Source organism: Macaca mulatta, chromosome 20 (genome assembly GCF_049350105.2).
Source record: "Macaca mulatta isolate MMU2019108-1 chromosome 20, T2T-MMU8v2.0, whole genome shotgun sequence".
In the NCBI taxonomy this organism is placed as follows: domain Eukaryota; kingdom Metazoa; phylum Chordata; class Mammalia; order Primates; family Cercopithecidae; genus Macaca; species Macaca mulatta.
In genome coordinates, this window is record NC_133425.1 from 11,309,812 (window position 1) to 11,333,082 (window position 23,271).

The 23,271-nt window shown below is 43.6% G+C and overlaps 1 protein-coding gene and 1 pseudogene across 5 annotated transcripts in view; one reads left to right on the forward strand and one right to left on the reverse strand.

Annotated features, from left to right (window-relative positions):
- Positions 1–23,271, reverse strand: part of GRIN2A (glutamate ionotropic receptor NMDA type subunit 2A) — a 431,556-nt gene that overhangs the window by 353,949 nt on the left and 54,336 nt on the right. Inside the window, exon 1 of one of the 5 annotated variants that reach the window (XM_077987200.1) lies at positions 15,714–16,094. The exons of 2 other annotated variants lie outside the window; for them this stretch is intronic. The gene's annotated coding sequence lies outside the window, so the exon portion shown is untranslated. Of the gene's footprint in view, positions 1–15,713; positions 16,097–23,271 lie in introns of those variants that run through there. 2 more of the 5 variants (XM_077987199.1, XM_077987201.1) reach the window with 2 other exon arrangements.
- On the forward strand, positions 4,782–6,311 carry LOC709859 (inosine-5'-monophosphate dehydrogenase 1 pseudogene; annotated as a pseudogene).

Here is a 23,271-nt window from a genome sequence, read left to right on the forward strand (position 1 = left end):
TAGTACAACCAAGCTGGCCACAGCATCACACTTGAGGTTGTTCACAGCATCCTCCTCTGGGGATGATTCTAAGTCCCTTGAAGAGAGGGAGCATGACTAGTTTGTCTTTTTTTTTTTAAGACGGACTCTCGCTCTGTCGCCCAGGCTGGAGTGCAGTGGCCGGATCTCAGCTCACTGCAAGCTCCGCCTCCCGGGTTTATGCCATTCTCCTGCCTCAGTCTCCTGAGTAGCTGGGACTACAGGTGCCCGCCACCTCGCCTGGCTAGTTTTTTGTATTTTTTAGTAGAGACGGGGTTTCACCGGGTTAGCCAGGATGGTCTCAATCTCCTGACCTCATGATCCGCCCGTCTCAGCCTCCCAAAGTGCTGGGATTACAGGCCTGAGCCACCGCGCCAGGCCACTAGTTTGTCTCTGAATCCCTAGTAGCTGGAAGTGGTCTGACCCCCAGAAGGTGCTCCGATGACGTCCGTTGAATGGATAGATGAGAATGCACATGACAAAATGTGATTTTTTTTCTAACGAAGTAAAATGGCATTCCATGGACTTTAGGGAAGTCAGCTCCTTCACTTCTAGAGAAGGAGAATAAGGCAGGAATTCAAAATATTCTTATGAACAGAAAGCAACAGGTAGCAGGACATGGGGGGATTCATGAAGGGAGAAAAGGAAGGTAGGAAAGCTAGGTTGTGCAATGAGCAGCAAGCCTGGGTGTTATTTCAGCCTCCCGAGAACATGCCAGAGTACATATTGTCATTATCTCCATTTGCAGAGGCAGAAACTAAGACAAATGAATCAGACAGAAGACATGATGTTCATCTCATAAATGGACATGTGGAGATTTGAACCCAGCTCAGCTGGCTTTGAATTCAGAAATCTTTACCCCTAAGGGATACCATGAAGTGAGACAAAGAATGGAATGGAGGGCTAGGGATGATGACTGGATTTCCTATTGATTGAAGGAATGTTGAACCAAGCACATGTACTTCAGTCCTAATCATACACAGGGAAGTTCTTTCTGTATTTGCAAGAGCTAAGCAGAAGATCTCAGCACTAGACCCAGCCCGTTTCCATGCTCCGTTTCAGCACTAGAAAACAAGATATATTTGTGTAGGAAGGTGGATGAGAAAAGCAGGGTGGATTTGTCTCCACCAAAGGAAACCACAAGGTATAAACAACAGCAGCAATCCGCAGAGGACAATGTACACACAACCTCTTTCCTCCAACTCTGGTATTGAGACTGCCCTGAGCTGACTTTAAATCCACCCCAGGTAGTTGCATGAGGAGTACTTACAGGATCCTGCTGGCTCTGTTGCTACTTTCTATCATGGAGTCCCGCAGCCTTTGAATAAACACCTGTGCTCTTGCCAGGCCAAGTTAGCAAATAGCACAGTGTCATGTCTGGAATTTGCAAACCAGGGTTGAAGGAAGGTAGACCCACTTCTGTGAAGGAAACTGATATTCTGCTGGGGTTTGCAAGATCCCTAAAGGTCCTGTCCTCACCCTGGGAATCCCAGCAGTTTAGAAGATTCCTAAAAGGAAAAGGAGCAGCTCACCTGAGACAAGCAAGGCCCAGATTGTTGAAGCCATCGTTGCCCTGCTGAGCTTCAGGACACTCAACTCATGGTTGCAGATTTAATAAGCAACAAAAAGAAGAATCCATTTCACAGGCATTTTTCAGTGCCTGTCTGACCACACTGATCAAGGTAGTGGGGGTACAGAGGTGCACAAAACATGTAAAGTGTCTGCTACAGTGATGCTTACCCTCTGGTGGGGAGAGCTGAAGTTCTGGGAAAGGAGAGTTTGAGGGAATGCCTCATATGCAACAGGCCAACCCTGGGCTAGATCCTACTCATGTCTGTCTTATCCAGTTCCTCCCAGTAATCCCATGATTAGGTACTGCTTGCATCAGATCATTTTAAAGAAGAGAAAATTGGGTGTATTAGTCCCTTTTCATGCTGCTGATAAAGATACAACTGAAACTGGGAAGACAAAGGTTTAATGGACTTACAGTTCCACATGGCTGGGAAGGCCTCACAATCAGGTAGAAAGCAAAGGAGCAAGTCACATCTTACATGGATGGCAGCAGGCAAAGAGTAAGAGCTTGCACAGGGGAATTCCTCTTTTTGAAACCATTGGATCTCATGAGACTTACTCACTATTGTGAGAACAGCATAAGAAAGACCCACCCCCATGATTCAATTACCTCCCACTGGATCCCTCCCACAACATGGGGGAGTTGTGGGAATTACAATTCAAGATGAGATTTGAGTGGGGACACAGCCGAACCATATCACTGGGTCTCAGAGAAGTAATTGCCGCAAGAATCACACAGCTGACAGGTAACAGAGCCAGAACTAAAACCCTAGGCCTCCTGATCACAGCTGCCATGTTGCACAGCCTTCATCTTAGAAGGGATCAGAATTTGTGTTCATAGTCACACATGTTCAGGGTCACATTTAGTGTATGGTGTAGCCAGGATTCAAGCTGAGATGAGCCAACTCTAGACCCTAGTCTCCTAACCACTATAGATACTGCTCTGCTAGCATATTTGAAAACCACCATATATGTTCTTGGAAATGCACCAGGCACATTACCATGTTGGGCAGACTTATTACTATTCTCCAATATCTGCAAGTAACATAGAAGCAAAAAAGCACATAACACATAACAAAAATAATTACACATAGACCTGAGGTAGAAAACAATCAGAGAAGAAGGAAAGAGAAAGGGGAAGCCACCTGAAGTAGAACTGTCAGGAGACATCCTTTTGGAGGAGACATTCAGGCTGAGAAGTTAATTAAGAAATAACAGAAAACTAATGAAACCCAAAGCTGATTCTCTTTAAAAAAAAAAAATTAAAATGATAAATCTAGGTAGACTGATCAAGAAGAAAAAGAGGCTATCAGAAATAAAGTCTGGTGCACTACTACAGACCTTCCAGATATTAAAAGGATTAAAAAACCCTTATGCCTATAAATTTTACAACCTAGATGAAATGGACAAATTCCTGGAAAGATACAAATTATCAAAGCTTTTTCAAAAAAAAAAAATAGAAACCTTCAACAACCCTGTATCAATTAAAGAAAATGAACCCATAGTTTAAAATCCTCCCACAAAGTAAACTTCAGGCCCAGATGTCTTCTCTGCTGCACTCTATCAAACATTTAAGGAAAAAAAGAAAGAGTCCTACACAAATTATTTCAGAAACTAGTGTTCAGGAGGGAATACTTCCCAACTCATGTTAGGATGATAGTATTACCCTGATTCCAAAACCAGAGCAAGCCATCATAAGAAAACTCTAGACCAACTTTCCTCGCAAGCATACATGCAAAAGTGCCCCACAAAATATGAGCAGATCAAATAGAAAAATATATCAAAAGGCAATGCATTATAACCAAGTGAGTTCACACCACGAAGGTAGGCTGAAATCCAAAGAACAAGAAATAAACAGACTACAAAAAAAAAGGAAGAATGAGTAAGACCTACTATTTAATAGCACAACAGAGTGACTATAGTCAATGAATTAAGTGTACATTTTTAAATAACAAAAAATATATAATTGGATTGTTTGTAACACAAAGGATAAACGCTCAAGGGGATGGAGACTTCATTCTCCATGATGTCATTATTTCACATTACATGCCTGTATTAAAATATCTCATGTACCCCATAAATATATACACCTACTATGTACCCACAAAAAGTAAAAATAATTTTTTAAATAAAAAGAATTTTAAATAAAAACTGAAATAACCTGTCAAGTGAAGAACAAGAAGAAAGTTTTAGGCAAAGGGAGTGGCATACTCAGAGGTTACAGGGTAAAAAAGAGCTTGGCAAATTTAAAAAGTTGAATAGAGATCATCTGGAATAGCATTTAATGAGTTAGGGGAACGTAGTAATGGATGAGATTGGAGAATAGACAAGGCTAGATCACACAGGACCTCATAGTTTGGATTGGTAAATAGTTTGGATTTTTTAATAAATTCTAATGGATGCTATTACATGGTTTTTATCTGGGGAATGTCATGGGACTGTTTGTTTTAATCAAGATTTATTTACAGAATATGGATACGCAAGGGCAAAGTGGAAGAGAAATATCAGTGAGCAAGCTATTGCAGTGATCCAGGGGAGTCATGGCACCAGCCAGGACTGGGGGGGTGCATGGGAAAGGGAGAAAGGTGGGTGAGTCAAGGGATATTTCGAAGATACAAGCAACAAGATTTGCTGACGGACTACAAGTATGAGATAAGGAGAAATTGTATAGCAGGATCTGGATAAGTGATCATAAATCCTACTCCCTTTTCCTCCTGGGAATATTTAGTCCATAAAAAACCTCCCAGGCTCCACTCCTTTCACAGCTCAATGCAGATGAACTCAGTGTTACTTATATTAGTAAATATATAATATAAATAGCTCATATATTATAAATAAATAATAATTATATATTATATTATAATTTTTTATATTAGTAAATATATATTTACTAATATATATTTATATTAGTAAAAGTATTGTTTTTTATTTATATTTATTTGTATTAATATTATTTATATTAGTAATTTATATTTATATTAGTGTTATTTATATTAGTAAAAGTTTCCGTGAAAGTGACCAAGGCACCCAACACTAAGTGGTTAAATAAGCACCATTATGATTTGACCTTACATGGGCATTAAAAATATGCTTACAGTCCCCTGGCCCGCAGCGTCAGCAGCAGCAGTGAAGGCGGCAGCCGCAGGCGGCCGCGCGGGGGTTTATGTCAAGTCGCAGGGTCTTGCAGCAGCATGGCGGACTACCTGACCAGCTGTGGCACCAGCTACGTGCCCGAGGACTGGCTCACCACGCAGCAGTTCTTCGTCAGCGCCTACGGCCTCACCCACAACGACTTCCTGATTCTCCCAGGGTTCATAGACTTCAGAGCTGATAAGGTGGACCTGACCTCAGCCCTGACCCAGAAGATTACGCTGAAGACACCGCTGATCTCCCCCCATGGACACTGAGACAGAGGCCAACATGGCCATAGCGATGGCTCTGATGGGAGGTACTGGTTTCATTCACCACAGCTGTACCCCAGGGTTCCAGGCCAACGAGGTACGTAAGGTCAAGAAGTTTGAACAGGGCTTCATCACGGACCCCGTGGTGCTGAGCCCCTCGCACACTGTGGGTGATGAGCTGGAGGCCAAGATCCAGCATGGCTTCTCTGGCATTCCCATCACTGAGACAGGCACCATGGGCAGCAAGCTGGTGGGCATCGTCACCTCCCAAGACATCGACTTTCTTGCTGAGAAGGACCACACCACCCTCCTCAGTGAGGTGATGAAGCCAAGGATCAAGCCGATGGTGGTTCCAGCAGGTGTGACATTGAAAGAGGCAAATGAGATCCTTCAGGGTAGCAAGAAAGGGAAGCTGCCTATAGTCAATGATCGCCATGAGCTAGTGGCCATCATCGCCCACACCAATCTGAAGAACCGAGACTACCCTCTGATATCCAAGGATTCCCCAAGCACCTACTGCACTGGGCAGCTGTGAGCACCCATGAGGATGACAAATACCGCCTGGACCTGCTCACCTGGGTAGGCGTCAATGTCATAGTCTTGGACTCCTCCCAAGGGAACTGGGTCTATCAAATCACCATGGTGCATTACATCAAACAGAAGTACCCCCACCTCCAGGTGATTGGGAGGAATGTGGTGACAGCAGCCCAGGCCAAGAATCTGATTGATGCTGGTGTGGACGGACTGCACATGGGCATGGGCTGCAGCTCCATCTGCATCACCCAGGAAGTGATGGCCTGAGGTCGGCCCCAGGGCACTGCTGCGTATAAGGTGGCCAAGTATGCCCAGCACTTTGGTGTGTCCATCATAGTGGCGTCCAGACCATGGGGCACGTGGTCAAGGCCCTGGCCCTTGAAGCCTCCACAGTGATGATGGGCTCCCTGATGGCTGCCATCATGGAGGCCCCTAGCGAGTACTTCTCAGATGGGGTACAGCTCAAGAAGTACGGGGGCATGAGCTTGCTGGATGCCATGGAGAAGAGCAGCAGCAGCCAGAAACGATACTTCACCAAGGAAGATAAGGTAAAGATCGTGCAGGGTGTCATGGGCTCCATCCAGGACAAAGGGTCCATTCAGAAGTTCGTGCCCTACCTCATAGCAGCCTTCCAGCACAGCTGCCAGGATATCGGGGCCCGCAGCCTGTCTGTCCTTCGGTCCATGATGTACTTAGGAGAGCTCAAGTTTCAGAAGCGGACCACGTCAGCCCAGATGGAGGTGTGGCGTCCTCGGCCTGCACTCTTACCAGAAGCAGCTGTACTGAGGACAGCGGTGGAGGCTGAGGTGGTGGAGGGGGCCCACCCCAGTGTCCACCTTCAGGCACAGGCTCTCTGCATAACTGAGTGGTCCACAGATTTGCACTATGGGTTCCTCAGCTCCTTTCTAAGGAGAGAAGAGAGGTCCTGAGGGCTCTGCAGCCCCTCGCTGGGCATCCCCTGCAGAGTCAGGACTGCTCCCTGGGCCAGGCTGCCTGGAAGCACCCCCCAGCCCAGCCAGCTGGGCTATCAGGCCCTGCACCTGCCTCAGGTCTTTCTTGCTGCAGCATGCTCCAGCATGACCCCCACCCTAGGGACAGGCGGCCCCTGCTGGCTTCTCCTGCAGGACACCTCCCTGCCCCCAATCCCCCAGGAAATGAGACCTCCCTGCCTCTGGCCCTTCCCAGGCAGCTGCCCCCTCAGCCATGTGCTACTTCTGAGCTCCTGACCTAGGCCAAGGGGAGGTCTCTGGCCCCTTCCCCGGCCCTGGGCTAGCCTTGGGTCCTGCTCCTCAGGCCATTCCCCTGTCCCTGGCCCTGGGAAGGAGGCTGCCCTGGTCATGGCCACCTGCCCATCATTCCTGACTCGCCACTGTCCCTGTATACTGTTCCTGCCCTCTCCTCAGCTGCAGTTGAAGGCTTTAACTTAGCACATTTTGGGATCACAGTTGCGTCATTGTGTATTAAATAATCAGAATAAAAAAAAATTATGCTTCCAGAGATTTTGATAGTAAGTGAAACATGCAGTTTATATACTACTGCATGTATAAATTGTGTGCAATTACAAATATGTGTGAATACATTTATATCTTATGTACTTGTATACATATACATACATACACATGCACATCAATGCACACATACATATATACATATGGAGAAGGAAATAAAGGGGAAAATGCCATTATTAAAAGTGTGACAGCATTAGTGATAATTTTAATTTTATTCTGTATTTCTAAAACAATTGTCATAACACTCTTGGGACCAGATGAAAATAATATACACTCAGCATAATTTTTAACAAATTTAAAAGACTATTTTTTTTTTCCAATTTATGGGTTTTTTTATTTCGGGGGAAATTTTTCATAATACATTAAAGAAAGGTCACAAAAATATTGTGACTCCAGATTCATTAAAAATTCTTCTATAACATGATCTATAATGGTTGTATAATACTTCATCGTACAATGGTGTACCATAATACATTTGATCATTCAATAGCTTCTTGACATTTAAATTGTTCCCAGTTGGCCTCTATTGCTACTAACACTGATGAAACCCCTTTATATAATTTTGGGGGTCCACCCATAATTATTTTCCTTGAATTAACTTCATTAAATGTAGGCATAGATTCCTAGGTCAAAAGCTCCACACAATAAAAGGTTTTGAGTATATATTGCCATATTATTTTTGGAAAGGTTGTACTAATATATACCCATTGGCAGTATAGGTAGAGTTAACTGTTTTCTGTATGTTATTCTTCTCTTATAGTTTTCTTATTTGATAAGCAAAAACAAAACAGAAAAACTCAATGTTTTTGTTTCTCGCATTTCTTGGAGTTATTAATGATTTAAACATATGTTTTATGCCTAGCTGTACACTTTTATGGTAAATTAGCTTTTTATGTAAAAGACTATTTCATGACCTTGAGGAGTAGAGTCTTGAAGGGTATCTTAAGATTTTTAACCTTAGCCCGGCACGGTGGCTCACGCCTGTAATCCCAGCACTTTGGGAGGCGGAGGCGGGCGGATCACAAGGTCAGGAGATCAAGACCATCCTGGCTAACACAGTGAAACTTCGTCTCCACTAAAAATACAAAAAAAATTAGTCAGGCGTGGTGGCATGCGCTTGTTGTCCCAGCTGCTGGGGAGGCTGAGGCAGGAGAATGGCATGAACCTGGGAGGTGGAGCCAACAGTGAGACGAGATTGCGCCACTGCACTCCAGCCTGGGTGACAGAGCAAGACTCCATCTCAAAAAAAATCCAAAGATTTTTAACCTTAGTTGGGCATGGTGGCTCACGCATGTAATCCCAGCTACTCAGAAGGCGGGGGCAAAGAGTTCAAGACCAACCTGGATAACATAAACCCTCGTTCAAAAAAAACAGAGGAAGAAAGAAAAAAAAAAGATTTAATTAGGCAGGCATGGTGGTGTGTGCCTGTAGTCCCAGCTACTCTGAAGGCTGAGTCAGGAAAAATTGTCTGAGCCAGAGTTTGACGCTGCACTGAGCTATGATCATGCCACTGCACTCCAGCCTGGGCAACAGAGCAAGACTCTACCTCTAAAGATATAAAAATAAAAAACAAATTTAAAAAAACAAATCCTTCATAAAACCACACAATGGGACTGTGCTCTGCAGCAATGCTAATGCTAAACACTCTTAGAAGAGCCTCACAGGGGAGCCTGCTTGGAGACTGAGATAGAGTTGAAGAGGTTTTGATCCACCCAAGAGATTATGTGTGGGCAAAGCCAAAAGGACCCCAGACTCGAAGGTGCCAGCCTCGATGAGATGAACCAAATCAAGCAAACCAGGCAGATGCTGTAGGCCAGTCACCCACAGAGGAATCATAACCTTTGAAAGCAGATTGTGTAAACACAAGACAGGGAGGAGGAAGATGTATCCTCTGTGTCCCCAGAAACCCCCAGGCACCAGTCCCATCGATCCCAGGATGTGAATAGCTAGTTTGTTTTGGGTAGCTAAGAACACTGCCCACTCAACCAAAGTAAGAATGACTTCTGCAAAAGGTTATGAACCCATTGATTTCTCTGACAGTATTTCCCAAGAAGGCAAACAAAGCCCAAAGCCTGTGCTCAAAAGTCTAGTGATCTAATAACCAAAGAATCACAAATTAAAGTGTCCTATATGATCCAAGCAGGAACACTGGCAAAATAGAGAATTTATGCTTCATTTAATGGGGCAAAGTCACGCCCCCGATGTGCCAGGTCTGCATGCTGTTTAAAATTTTTTCTTTAGATATTTTCTATGTAAAACTAAGGCTATTTCACTTAAAATTCCAATTTTCAGTTTCTTCCTGAAAACATGGAAGAACTGTCAACACTCGACCCACATTCCCGCATGGCATTGATCCATCAACTGGCCTCTTTCACTTGTTTAAAATTATTGTCTGGGTTCATTTAATTTTTTGGGTTTGCAGTCCTTGCTGTGTGTGTTCCTTCCCTGCTTAAAATGTGCTGCTTTCGACATTCTGTAGCAATTATGTATAAAGTAAAAGTAAACTAGCCCGGAGAGAGAGTCTTAAGAGGGCTCTCCTTTGAGTAGAGTACATGGACTTTGTTGACCACTCTTTTGCATGATCTAAGTTGTTTTTTTTTTTTTTTTTTCATCTTACTTTGTAATTTCCTTATGGTTTCATAATGCTGGAGAACTGGTCTCCAATTACTGAAGTGTTTCTGGGGCCTTCTTTAAAGTTACTTGCTTTACTATCGACATAGTGTTTGTATGTTTTCATTTGTAGGTAGTAGGAGAGATGCTTGAACGGGAAGAGACAGCAGCTTTCCTTGTTGTCCCCACTCCTCCCTTGTCTTAGATGCCAGAAACCTTCCTGGAGGGGGATAAGCAGAGCATCCTTCCATGTGCACACCCTGGGGCCTGCACCCCCCCCCCAATAAATCATTATCTGAACCAACAGGACAGGCTGCTGGGGCACCCACTCTACTTATCGGAGCGGAGCAGTTGTGCCCAAGGCAACAGCACCTGAATTTTATAATCCTGCAGGTGAAATTTAGTGCAAACCAGATATTCCTGATACCCAACTTGGCTTCTGTAACTGGATTCTCAGGCTGAAAACATTTTGTGTGAATGGGGTATGGGGGCATGGGACACTGTTTCCCAGAAGTATTCATTATTTCATTTCTCAAGCAAATACTGGGGATGGAACTATGGAGCATAATTACTCAGGACTTTAAAAAAAAAAAAAAAAAAAAAAAGAATTACCAGAAATAGAACCATGAACACTTTTACACTGTTGATGGGAATGTAAATTAGTTCAACCATTGTGGAAGACAGTGTAGTGATTCCTCTAGGATCTAGAACCAGAAATATCATTTGACCCAGCAATCCCATCACAGGGTATATGCCTAAAGGAATATAAACCATTCTGTCATACAGATACATGCACATGTATGTTTATTGCAGCACTATCCACAATAGCAAAGACATGGAATCAACCCAAATGCCCATCAATGATAGACTGGATAAAGAAAATGTGGTACACATACATTATGGAATACTATGCAACCATAAAAAGGAATGAGATCATGTCCTTTGCAGGGACATGGATAAAGCTGGAAGCCATCATCCTCAGCAAACCAACATAGGAACAGAAAACCAAAAACCACATGTTCTCACTCATAAGTGAGAGCTGAACAATGAGAACCCATGGACACAGGGAGGGGAACAACACACACCAGGGCCTGCTGGGGGTGGGGAAGGGAGAACATCAGGATAAACAGCTAATGCATATGGGGCTTAATACCTATATGATGGGTTGACAGGTGCAGCAAACTGCCACGGCAAATGTTTACCTAAGTAACAAACCTGCACATTCTGTACATGTATCCCGTAACTTAAAATAAAAAATTTTTTTAAAGAAATAGAACCATGGAAGCTTACGCAAAACGAAGGAAACGGGAATGACTTCAGTTAGGTTTTACTTTAGAGCAGACCCTAAAGCAAGAAACTGGGGGGGCGTGGTTTAGTTGGGAGGTGATCACAGAAGTGTGGTGAGGAAGTAGAAAAATAAGACAGGAAAGGAAAAGAAGCCAGCAGCAGGGAAATTCAAGGGAAGGTTACTGTTGGGGACAACGGGGACTCAAGCCCACCAGGGGCCCTCCAGTAACAGTGTAGGACACACCTCAGTACTCAGTACTGTCTCCCTGAGCAGCAAAGAAGCCAGGGTATGCCAACTTATATCCCTCATTGTTAAAGACAGTTCTGGGGGGCATTTATTTATTCCCTGCCACTTCAGGTTTGCCAATGCAGCAGCCAAGCACAATCTTATGGCCAGAGAACGTTCTTAGGCAGAGAGATGCCTGTGCTTGAGGTGAGAAGCCATCACTGTGTTGGGAACTGTCCATCTAAGCTTCGGGTGACCCACAGGGTGGGCCAAGAGGATATGAGTGGGGCATCAACAACATAGCTACAGGGAATATTCTAGTTCACATGACTGAAAAAAAAAAAAAAAAGTAGCTAAGCTTACTCCATGCACAGGTGAATTCAGGACCCAAAATCTGTCATCTGGATTTTGTGTTCCTCCTTCTTGCTGTTCTGCTGCCACACAGTTGGCTCCAGTTGTTGGCTCCAAGTGGAAGCAAGATGGTAGCAGTGATTTTATTCCCTACATCTTTTCAGATTCACTTTTAATAGAAAATACTAAGTCTTTTCCCCCAAGAGCTCTTATCTTTAGAGAAACATATTGAAAATTACAGAGATGAAATGATAGGATGTTGGGAATTTGCTCCAAAATAATCTACTGTGGGTGGTTATAAAATGAAATAAGATTGTCCATGAGTTGATAAATGCTGAAGCTGGATGGTGAGTATAGGACAGTTATCTCCGCTTATGATTAGAGTTACCTCTATTTTCATGCATTTTGAAAATCATCATAATAAAAAGTTAATTTTGAAAACAATCTTTCTTACTCAAGTTTGAGCTAAAGTCTCATTTCACCTCACTGGGTCTTCGTGGACCAGATAACCATCCCCAAACTGTTCACAGGGACCAGGGGCATATAATGACCCCAGTGGTCCAGGACTGAACCATATGCTCTACCTCTGCACCAGGAGGAATCTCTACAAAAAGCTCACAGGCTACAGCTGGGGAAGAGGGCTTAACAGAGATTGATTACATACAATTACCAGAAGTATGTAAATGAGTATTAAGATAAAAAATGCACAGGTCCACTCCATAAGGAGAATGGAAATATAGTGGACATAGAATATCTTTCCTCATCCAGCATCCATTCTAGTTTTTTACTGAAGAATTATCCCTGCTTGACCCTTTATCCCTGTGGACTGGGCACCCCTTGTGCTAATGCTGCACAAGTGACCTGGTCTGAACAATGAGAGGGAGACCATGGCAATGGGTGCAGAGATGAGCACATGGCACTGGACCAGCCAACGATAATCTTGGGGCATTCTCTGGAGCCCCTCTTCCTTCTGAGGTGGCCAAGCTGAAGGATAAACATCTGTTGTGGCTAAGGAGAATCTGCCAAAGACTGAGTCTGACAGAGGAAAGTGGAGCCCAGGTACAGGAAGAAGTTCCTGATGACATTGTTATATATCTGTATTCAGCCCTGCTAGAAGCCAGATACCCTGAACTTTTTAGTTACCTGATCAAACAAATGTCCCTATTTGGCTTGACGTTCTCATTTAGACTTCTGTCACTTATATCTCTGGCTAACAAAGGAAACTACCATCATCCCCACCCCACCCCATGCAGCAACTGTAGTTTCTCCTGCCCTGATACTTGTGACATCAATGTATTGCTGTGGGTACAGCTCTACAAGCACCTGTGTTGCAATTTTCAGGTTAACAAGTAAAATCTTCCTTGAGTGCATACTTCTAAGCCTGTGAACAATATTTTTCATCTATTCATCCCTTCTGAAAATATTTTACATGCCCAATCCTCTGGTAGGTACTTAGGATATAGAAATTAGGCACAATCTATGTCTTCCATTCCTGGTATGGAGTAGAAGAAAAGATGCAAGTAGCAAACAGACTGCTGTATCTAAAAACTTGGGTTCTTTTCCCAGCTCCACCTTAAACTGTGCACAAAGAGAATTCTGCAAAACTCTCCCTGCTGCTGAAGAAAGTGTCCTACGTGAACAGGATCCTGATGGTAAATTTTCTTAACCAGAGACTGTCACAGAATTTGAGCCAAGATGAGCCATTCAATATTGATTTATTCTACTTGATCGGAAATTGTCAGTGGTCCAATTGTCCTTTCTAATGGAAGATCAGCATAAACAAAGTCACACTGAGGCCAGGACTCTTAAGAAAGGGGCATATTTTCTCCTTTTCTGCTGATTGGAAAGAAAAGACAGTGAGATCTAGGGGATTGGAAGAGCCACAATATGGCAGAAATCTGGGTCCCTGAATCACTGCATGGCCATAGGAAAGCTGTTCACCAACCAGGAACACGATTACATAAGCAGGAAGCAAACTTCTACTATGTTATACCACTGATATTTGAGGGCTTATTTGTTATAGCATCTACCATTATCCTTTGAATTACAAAGCTAAGGAAAAAAAGGCCCAATGGCTTTAAAACCCAGTAGAGTTCAGTAGGAGGAGGAAGATGGAGAAAGTTATAAAATAATTGATCAAGTTGGGTGGGAACCTCAGGTTAGATCCTCATTACACTTTGAATTTGAATGAGCTTTACCCATGACACAGGTGGATATTTTTGCTGTTTGTCAACACCAAGAAGAAGGTATATTTCAGCTTTATTTGATCAGTTGTTTTCATGCTTAACATTTTCCAGGAATCTGTTAATTCATACAAGTAAGAGACTGTGCCTTAGTCATCCCTGTAGCCTCCACAGCACTTCATTATCAGTAGATTCAAACAAACAAAAGCCTCATTGAAGAAAGGAAGGAAGGCGGCTTTTTGTCTAACCCCATGGTTCTCAACTGGGAAAGATTATTTTTTAACTTTCATTTTAGGTTCAGGGGTACATGTGCAGGTTATAGGTAAACTCTGTCACAAGGATTTGGTGTACAGATTATTTTGTCACCCAGGTAATATGCATAGTACCCGACAGGTAGTTTTTTATCTTCTCCCTCCTCCTACCCTCCACCCTCAATTAGAACTATTTGTCTGTTGTTCCCCTCCCTATGGCCCTTGTGTTCTCACTGTTTAGCTCCCACTTATAAGTCAGAAAATGTAGCATTTGATTTTCTGTTCCTGCGTCAGTTTGCTAAGGATAATGGGCTCTGGCTCTATCCATGTCGCTGCAAAGTACTTGAGTTCATTCTTTTTATGGCTGTGTAGTATTTCATGGTGTATATATACCAGATTTTCTGTATCCAGTCTACCATTGATGGGCATATAGGTGGATTCCATTTATTTGCTATTGTGAATAATGCTGCAACGAACATATGTATGCATATGTCTTTATATAATTATTTATATTCCTTTGGGTATATACTCCATAATGAGATGCTGGGTTGATTGGTAATTCTGTTTTAAGTTCTTTTAGGAATGATCACACTACTTTCCACAATGGCTGAACAAATTTACATTCAACTGGGGGAGATTTTTACCACCAGGGAATGTTTGACTATAGCTGGAGACATTTGTTGTTGTCACAACTATGGACTGCTACTGGCATTTAGTGGACAGAGTCCAGGGATGTTGCTGTATGTCTTACAATGCACAGAAAAGCCCCTCCCACAGCAAAGAATTCTCCTGCTCAAAATGTCCATAGTGCCAAGGTTAAAAGAGCTTGATATAACCTAAGGTTCCCATCCCAACTTGACCAATGAATCATTTTATAACTTTCTCGGTTCTCCTCCTCCTATTTAACCCTACTGGGCTTTAAAGCCAGTGGCCCTTTTTCTTAGCTTCCTCATTCATGAAACAGTTTTCTGGGGAGGCCTTGGAATTTTACCTCTGCATTAAAATGATCTCTATTTTTTTTCACTAAGGGAAAAATACACAAGGGGGGTGAATGCAGGGCACAAAGAGTGGGTAAGCAGACCAGAAAGAGATTCTACATTAAAACACACAGGAAAACAGATCTTCTCTCTGGAAGACACCTGTGATCTCTTTGTCTCCTTTCTTCTATTAGGTCTTCCACATGGTCAAGGAAAGAGACCCACTCCAGTTAGTTCAGGAGAAACTGTTTATCGTAAGGACACATGCAGATTGCTACCAGAAGCCTTCATATTCTCTCCCTACTCCCCCGCCCCATGGTCCCCTATTTCCACTCCCCTCTAGTCTTCCCCACATTGTCCTCCTCCCACAGGTGTCCCCGATCCTTTTCAACTTCAGCTCATCGTGGTATCTTTTCAGCCCCTGTATCAACAATGCTAACTGAAAAATCCTATTCTATTTCTAATTCAAAAGCCCACATTCAAGCTTATCCCTTCAAACCCAGCCACAGAGGTCAAATGTCAGACTGAGGACTGTGTATACTTTAATCAGTCCAACACTCCTGGTCAAAGCAGCAATCCACAGTAAGAAGGGTGGGGCAACCACAAAGATTGGCATATCTACTATGCTGTCTCACACACACTCCTACCCCTGACTCTGAGTGACATCGACCACAGACAGAGTCACATGGAGCTACAAGAAGGATTAAACCACTTCCAAGACCCAAGAGGTGCCCTAATCATTTTGCCCCGTGTATTGGCTCACACTCCTGGAAACACTGGGGGAAAGTCACCTACCTTGTTAGCAGACACCTTTTTAGAGGATAACTCTTGGTCCTCAAGCTTAGAAGCTGTTATGGGGAAGAAGTTGGGGCTTTTCAGAATGACATCCAAAGATTACCCCATAGATAGCTTTCTCCTCTGGAATCGCTCACAACAGTGTCAGGCAGAGCCCCGAGGGCCCACGCATCTTTCTCCGCGTTCTTGTGACCATGGAAATCGGGCAGGTCTTAAGAAACAAAGTCACAAAGGCACAAGCTCATCATCTATTTTCACAACACCAATGCAAGAGACCTCCAACACAAGCAAAGCAAAGGCACCGACTGGGTGCAGCCACATATAGTGCGTTTCCAGGCCATTCTGCCTGAGTTGAGATCATTATGCTGCTTCTTTCATTGCACAGGAACGTGGAAGGTTTCTCTAAACTATGACTCATAGCAAAGCATACAGGCAATCATGTAGAGAAATCTGTTCTCCCTGGGAAATGAGGGTGAGCAAATGCTGAAAGTTTTGATACTTTAATATAGCACCGGCCTTGGCTAATTTTACTTAATATGAAAGATTTCAAATAATGGAAATACTGACAGGCAAAAACATTAAAAATCTGCATAAAATCTCATATAGCCCTGCAAACAACAGAGAAGCATGGTCTAATTAAAATAAAGGAAAAGACTGTTTCTGGGTTCCTGAATACTCTTTTCACAAAGGCTTCACGTCAGATGAACTTCAAGCACCAAGTAGCATGGATCCCACTGAAGTTTATTCAGTGCCCTTCTGGGCAATATCAGTTGTGAAACTGGTAACCTATTGACAAACAGGTTATTTTTCCAGCTGCACCCATATTCAAGAGCTTGAGCAGCAAAGTCCCCTGATAATATTTGGCCATGAGTCAGAATGCATTATGCACCTTCTGTAGCCAGAGCCAAAAAAACTCTGGCTACAGGAGAAACCTGGCACTGTGCACAAGATCCCCTTTTTTAGTATCAGCTGTCCCCTTTGCGGTTTGTTAAAGCTGGAGGAGTTTTAATCCAAGTGAAATCTTTCAGGAGACTCCTGGGTAAGGAAGCTGCAAAAGGGGGGAGGTAGGGGCATGGTTGCAAAGTGATGAACATTGCAGCAGGTTCGGCTATTCAGAATGAGCTATTTTCTCCCAAATCCTGTAATTGCCTGGAGCATGTGATCTTTTTGAAGGTCATTAGAGACATGTGGCTGTCAGATTCCTCCCAGAAAGTTTCTGCTTTGATTAGTTAGTTCCTGATGCTTATTTCCAAAAAGGCTCTTTTTGTCTCCCCCCAAAAAATGGGGAGCATTAAAATTTTTAAAAAGGAATTAGATGAATATCCTGCTAAATGTAACTTGGCAAGATGAAAGGAAGTAGCAAAGAAATATGAAAAGGGTGCTAGAGAGCCAACCTGAGGGAAATTGACGCACAATCAGCATATTCCTTCCCCAAAAATGAGGTGACTCTGAAATATACAATATCAATTATCGTCCATGCAACCATTCACTATTTTGACTCAAACAGAATGACACACATCATTGATAAAGTCCACATGTACATCTCCAGGTCCCTGGGGGCATTTATAGGCTGGAAAAGATTTTAAAAATATAAAATTCTCCTTGTTTTTAAGGATTCCGGTGTCTAAGAAAGCAGCCATGAGGACCTAATAAAGAACTAGAGCTGAATAAATTGTCCAGTGACTACGAGCAAATATATAGCTAGCAGTGGCTTCACATCAAAGAAGGAAATCAAAGTTCTTTCCCAGCACAGGGAGATGGGGCCAGTCTCTCTTGGATCAAAAGTCCTTTTTGTCCTCTCACATTTGCAGATGTGTAAATTCCAGGCAGATCTAATGAAGGAGTTACTTTTTCAATCCCTAGATTCTGTTTGCCAAAACTTCACCTTCAACAGGGCCACTTCAGCAACCCTGGCTCGGGGCTCCCTGCTTGCTTCGATGTAATACTCTGTCAACAACATCCTGCAGGCTGAAGCGGCCTCTTTTTTTTAAAGCCTTGGATCAACTATGCAAGCTCAACTTGCTTTTATTTTTGTTGAAAATACTCAATTAATTTGTCATCACTAACTCCTTCAAGCAAAGGAGCCGCTCCTTGTCGATGCCATAGTCTGCAAGATACTGAAGTTGCACGTTGTTTCTAAGAACACTGATGCCCTAAATCTCCAGCTTTTGACTTCAGGAAAATGGCACTTACTTTATATTTGTAGAATTTCTGGGGCAGTGCTTCTCAAACTTTAACATGCACACGAATCAGCGAGGGATCTTGTTAAGAGGCAGATTCTAACTCAGTCAGTCTGGCTGGGACCTGAGATTCTGCATTCAGGCTCTCAGAAGATGTCAAAGCTGCTGGTGCATGGACCACACTTTGAATGGCGAGGATCTATTTAGCTGGTTGGTAGGTACCTGGTGGCTGAGCTTTCAAACTATGTAGTCAGACTACTTGGGTTTGCATCCAGCCTCCACTGTTTACCCTTTCTTACTGTGTGCCTCAGTTTCCTCATTTGCAGAATAGTGCTCAAAATAATACATATAGAGCTGCTCTGTGGGTTACATAAAGCTATATGTATAAATCACTTGGCACACTGTATGGCACATGAGCATTCAAGAGGTGAGCTGTTTCTGCCCTGGTGTAATGATCCCTCACAGAGCCTTTGTTGTGCTTACCTTCTTTCCAGACAGAAGAAACCCAGAATAGTCCCCAGATGAAACAAAATTGCAAGCTTATGACCCTCACAACTCAGCCCATCAGCTTAGATTGTTAAAAAAGCGAGGTCTTTCAGTGCACCATATTGTCACAGTTTGAGAAGGGCCGTGTGCTTGCCAGTGTGTGTTCCAAAACCTAGACCACAATGTATAGGGGAAAAAGAGCACCAGTCTTGGGGTCAGGTGGCCCAGGGTGCAAACTGACCTCTGAAATCCTTTGTTTGCTTACTTGCAACATGGGGATAATAAAACCTACCGTGTAGGGATACTATGAAGATCAGGGATCATGTAGGCAAAGTACCCGCCCTGTGTGCAGTAGATGCTCAATAATTGGAGGCTGTTATGCTTGTAATCAAAATCCTATCCTCCCAAGAGCAAACAGAAGAAGCCAACATAACTGGCAACTTAGCCTTGAAAACTCTTTGCTTATCCGGGGCAAGTGGAAAAGGGCAGGATTCCTTGGAGCTTGGGTGAAGAGCTTTTCCACAGCCTCAGATACAGACAGGGGAACTGAAATTATGGGATGCAAGAGGTTTCTCCAGGTGGTCCAGGTGAGACAGAGCTGGGAGATGGCAGGGAAAGATACAGTCATAATTGATTCCTAGAGAGCTGTCCATTCATTCATTCATTCATTCATATTTTTAAGTTGGCCCATGTGCCAGGTGTTGTACGAGACAGCAGAGGTCCTACGCCCACAGAGCACCCATTTCATGAAAGAGATAAAACCATGAAAATGAACACGTACAAGTTAAAGTTATGGTACAGCTAATGACATGAGGGCTCTTACGGAAAAGGTTAGCAGGTCTGTCAGGAAGCCCTCTCAAAAGAAATGACCCTTAAGCCAAGTTTTGAAGTCGTCGTCATCAACCAGTGCAGAATAGTGGGAAGAGCATTCCATGCATAGGGAAACATGACTACAAACCCCGGGGGTTGGAAAGAACAAGGAGGAAAATGACAGCAAACAAAGCCCCAAAAAAGCACATAGTGCCCAAATCATGCAGGGTCTCTTCATAGGCCATGGTGAGGATGCTGAATTTTATTCCAAAGGCTACAAGATGCCATGAAAGGGTTTTAAATACATCTGTCTTACAAAACCATCAATTGCACACTGCAGCAATCAAGTCCCACAGTGTCCTGAGACTATGGAGTCAGAACTTGACCTCTTGATGCCTTCTACTTCTTACGAGAGATTTGAGGTCTTTGACCCTGGGGACACAACCCCAGTATGGGACTTTTTCAAACTTTTTACATTTATTGTCGAAGCAGCAGGGGCAGCAAAGAATATTTGGCTTTCCCTGGAAGTCCCAAGGGATGCTGGACAGAGCAATCCCAAGTGTAAAGGCTCTTGTTAGGATAAGTCGAGTAAATACACTACTGAGTAGACCATTTCTCCACTACGAGCTCAGCACTCCCAAGGAATAAGTAAATCCCTACTTAAATTGCCTGGGAGGCCTCCCTCAATTACACAAATCCAAGACATGACAGGGTTCAGCAGAGATTCTCCTCCAGCAAGTCTGAAGGCTGACAGCAAAGCAATGGAGCTAAGGCATCATCCTCACACTGTTCACGGTGGGAGTTAAAAAAAAAAGACTGTCCCCAATCTCCCTCTCCCTGGCTGTTTTGCTAAGCCCCAGGCCTACAGGAGGCTGGATGGCCCAGAGGAAGAGTCTGCCTTGCCTACCACAGAGCCCTGGGAAAGGGGAGGGAGGGTAGCTTCTTCCTCTGCCAAGAAAATCAGGCGTCCTACAGGGAGAGAGAGTTGGGGGTAAAGGCTGGGTGGGAGGATGCTTAAGGGCCAGTCTTTCCCCAAACTCAGCTCCGTAGAGTACAGCGAGTTCTCTCCCACTCAGAACAGAAGGAGGTCTGACATACTCACACCTGCAAGAAAACTGGGGGCCAGTGGGGACGGGGTGGGAGACAAAATGAGGACACAGACAGGAGGAGCCCCAGACTCCTTCCCGACTAACTGCCTTCACCAAAATGAAGTAGGGAGGCTTAGCGCTCCTTCCAACTGCACTGTTTTGCTTACTGAATTTTCATTTTGCTTTTCTTAATTATAAGAATGCAAAGTCTCATCAACAACATTTTTGTGCTAGTTGATGGATTTTGTTTTCTTTTTTTTTTTTTTTTTTTTTTTTTGAGATAGGATCTCGCTCTGTTACCCAGGCTGGAATTCCATGGCACAATCAGAGCTCACTGCAGCCTCAAATTCCTAGGCTCAAGTGATCCTGCCTCAGGCTTCCAAGAAACGGACTACAGGCATGCACCACCACGCCCGGCTCATTTTTTAAAATTATTTTTTTGTAGAGAGGGGGGTCTCGCTATATTGCCCAGACTGGTCTCAAACTCCTGGCCTCAAGCACTTCTCCTGCCACTGCCTCCCAAATTACGGGACTATAGGCAAAAGCCAGTGCCCAGTCAGTTTCACTATCTTATTTCAAATATTTTACAGTATTGGCAGGGCTTAATATTTTCTTGGGCATTTATTAGCCATTGAGTTTTTATTCTCTAATTACATGATAATTTTTCCACTTCCATTTTTCTTTTAGGGTGTTTTGTCTTTTTCTTAATTTGTAAGTCATCTTTGTGAATTAAAGATAGTAACCCTTTGGCAAGTATCACCAACTTTTTTCCCTACCATTTGTTAGTTTCTATTAATTTTCTTTATATTGTTTCTGGAACTCCCTGAAAGGACCACAAAGCAACCATCTGATTCTGCCAAAAATACTGTCTTTGAAATATGGTTTCTAGAACGTCTATGAGTCACCTGCTCACATGTCCAAAATGTCTCAGAAATCCTTCTGCTTTTATAAACCTTGTCTTTTGGCCTACAGCACCAGTCTATGCTTTTTACCAGGTCTGAGGACCTTCTGGGTCACACTCTGAAGTCCTGAGCTCACCGTAAACAAAGAGTCATTTCTGGGGGAGTTGGAGCTGCCCTAAGCCACTGAAAGCCAATGCTCATACTCTTGTCCCATCCAACTGCTTTCATTAGCTCCACTCTTTTTAGTCTAAAAGCCTTCCTGACAGCAACAGGTGCCAACAATTTCTCTCATGAACCCTATTTTCTTGATTTCAAAATCCACCTGCCTTGGCAGAATCGCTTGAACCTGGGAGGCAGAGATTGCAGTGAGCTGAGATCGTGCCACTGCACTCCAGCCTGGCAACAGAGCGAGACTCAGTCTTCAAAAAAAAAAAAAAAAATCCACCTGCCTTAGTACGAGATGAGAAAAGAAAGTCTTTGGGTGTTTATTGGTTGTGTGTTCAAGAAGAATCACCTGTGAGCTGTGGCATCCAAGAAAATGTGGCGCTCCTTACCATCCTAAAGAACTTTCTCATCACTCAACCTCTACACGTGCTATTCCTCCACCTAAACACTACCTCCCTACCCCCATACTCCACCCTGGTTGGCCAACTTCTAATCATCTTTCCAATCTCAGCCTAACTACCACCACCCTGGGAGGTCTTCACCAGCAACTGTGCCAGCCACCCTTGTGCACCAAGAGCCTTTAGTATCATTTCTAGCATCATGATGGTATAATTATGTATAAGAATAATTGCCTGTTTATCTGTCTCCCCAGCCTTTTCATAGCATGAACTATGTCCTTCACCACTGTATCCCTAGCAGCGAGCACAGAGCCTGGCACCTAGCTCACAATCAATAAGTATTTGTGGAATTGATGGATGAATTCAGGTACTGGAAGCTAGAGGAGGGCCAGCACCACTGCTGTCTACATAAGTCATCCATACCAAGAGTATCAAGTTGAGCTCTTACATAGTAAAGAATTAAACCTTGCCCAAAAAGAAGTCTGGTCTTTGCCCTTGGTGTCTTACTAAGCCCTGGGAATGCCATGCCTAGATAGCAGTGTTTTTTTGCTTGTGGAGGACTTGGGTACACCAGAGAGTCTAACAGTGTGATTCAGAGTGGGGGCTTAGAATCATATAGCATGAGCTCAACTTCCAGAGGACCTGGAAGCCGAGGTCAGCCATGTGAGAACCCAACAGCAGACCCCAAAAACGACTCTGCATGCCAAGGCTCAGTGAGCTTCCCTGGTTGGCAAAGTTCCATGCTTATTTTCATCCATTGTTGCTGAGAAGGTGGCACTGTCCATGATTCCATAGGAAGAGGACCACTGGCAACTCACATTTGGACCTTTCATGACTCTGCCTATGTGTCCCTCTTTTGGCTGATTTTAGTCTATATCCTTCAGCTATAACAAGCCATAGCCGTGGGTGTAACAGCTTTCAGTGAGTTTTGTGAGTTTCTAGTGAATTATCAAAGATAAGGGTGGTCTTGGCAGCCCTCAATCTTGGAAGTGATGTCAGAAATGGTTTTATGAACTGTGCCCCTCAACTTTGCAGGTCTACACTTAAGGACATTCTGATGGAAGGAACTATAATATTAACCTATCTGGGAAATATGAACCATAAAGAAGAGGCCATTACAGAATGTTGGGATTGGCCAAACCACCACTGTAGATGCTCCATTCACAGGAACCAGCCTTGGAATGCAGAGGGCTGCTGACACCCCACTCTTTCAAGCTAGAGGTGGGCAGCACCCTCCAGGCAAGAACATGAATCATGTGGGCCTGCATGCTGCTCCCCCTCTCTCCAACAGATGACTGGGCAAAAATAGAAGAGAATCCCTCCTTTATAAATATCTTTACATGCTAAATGTCTCTAAAAAGCACCATGTGCCAAGCTAGGCTGCTAAGAAACAGATGCAAAACAGATGCAAAGATCCATGAGATAGCTGAGAAGTTAAAGTATTTTAATTCAATAAAGGGCAGAAAAAGTTTCTCAGGAGCATAATGTAGTCAAGGGAGGCCTGATGCAACTGGAGAGTCATGGGAAGT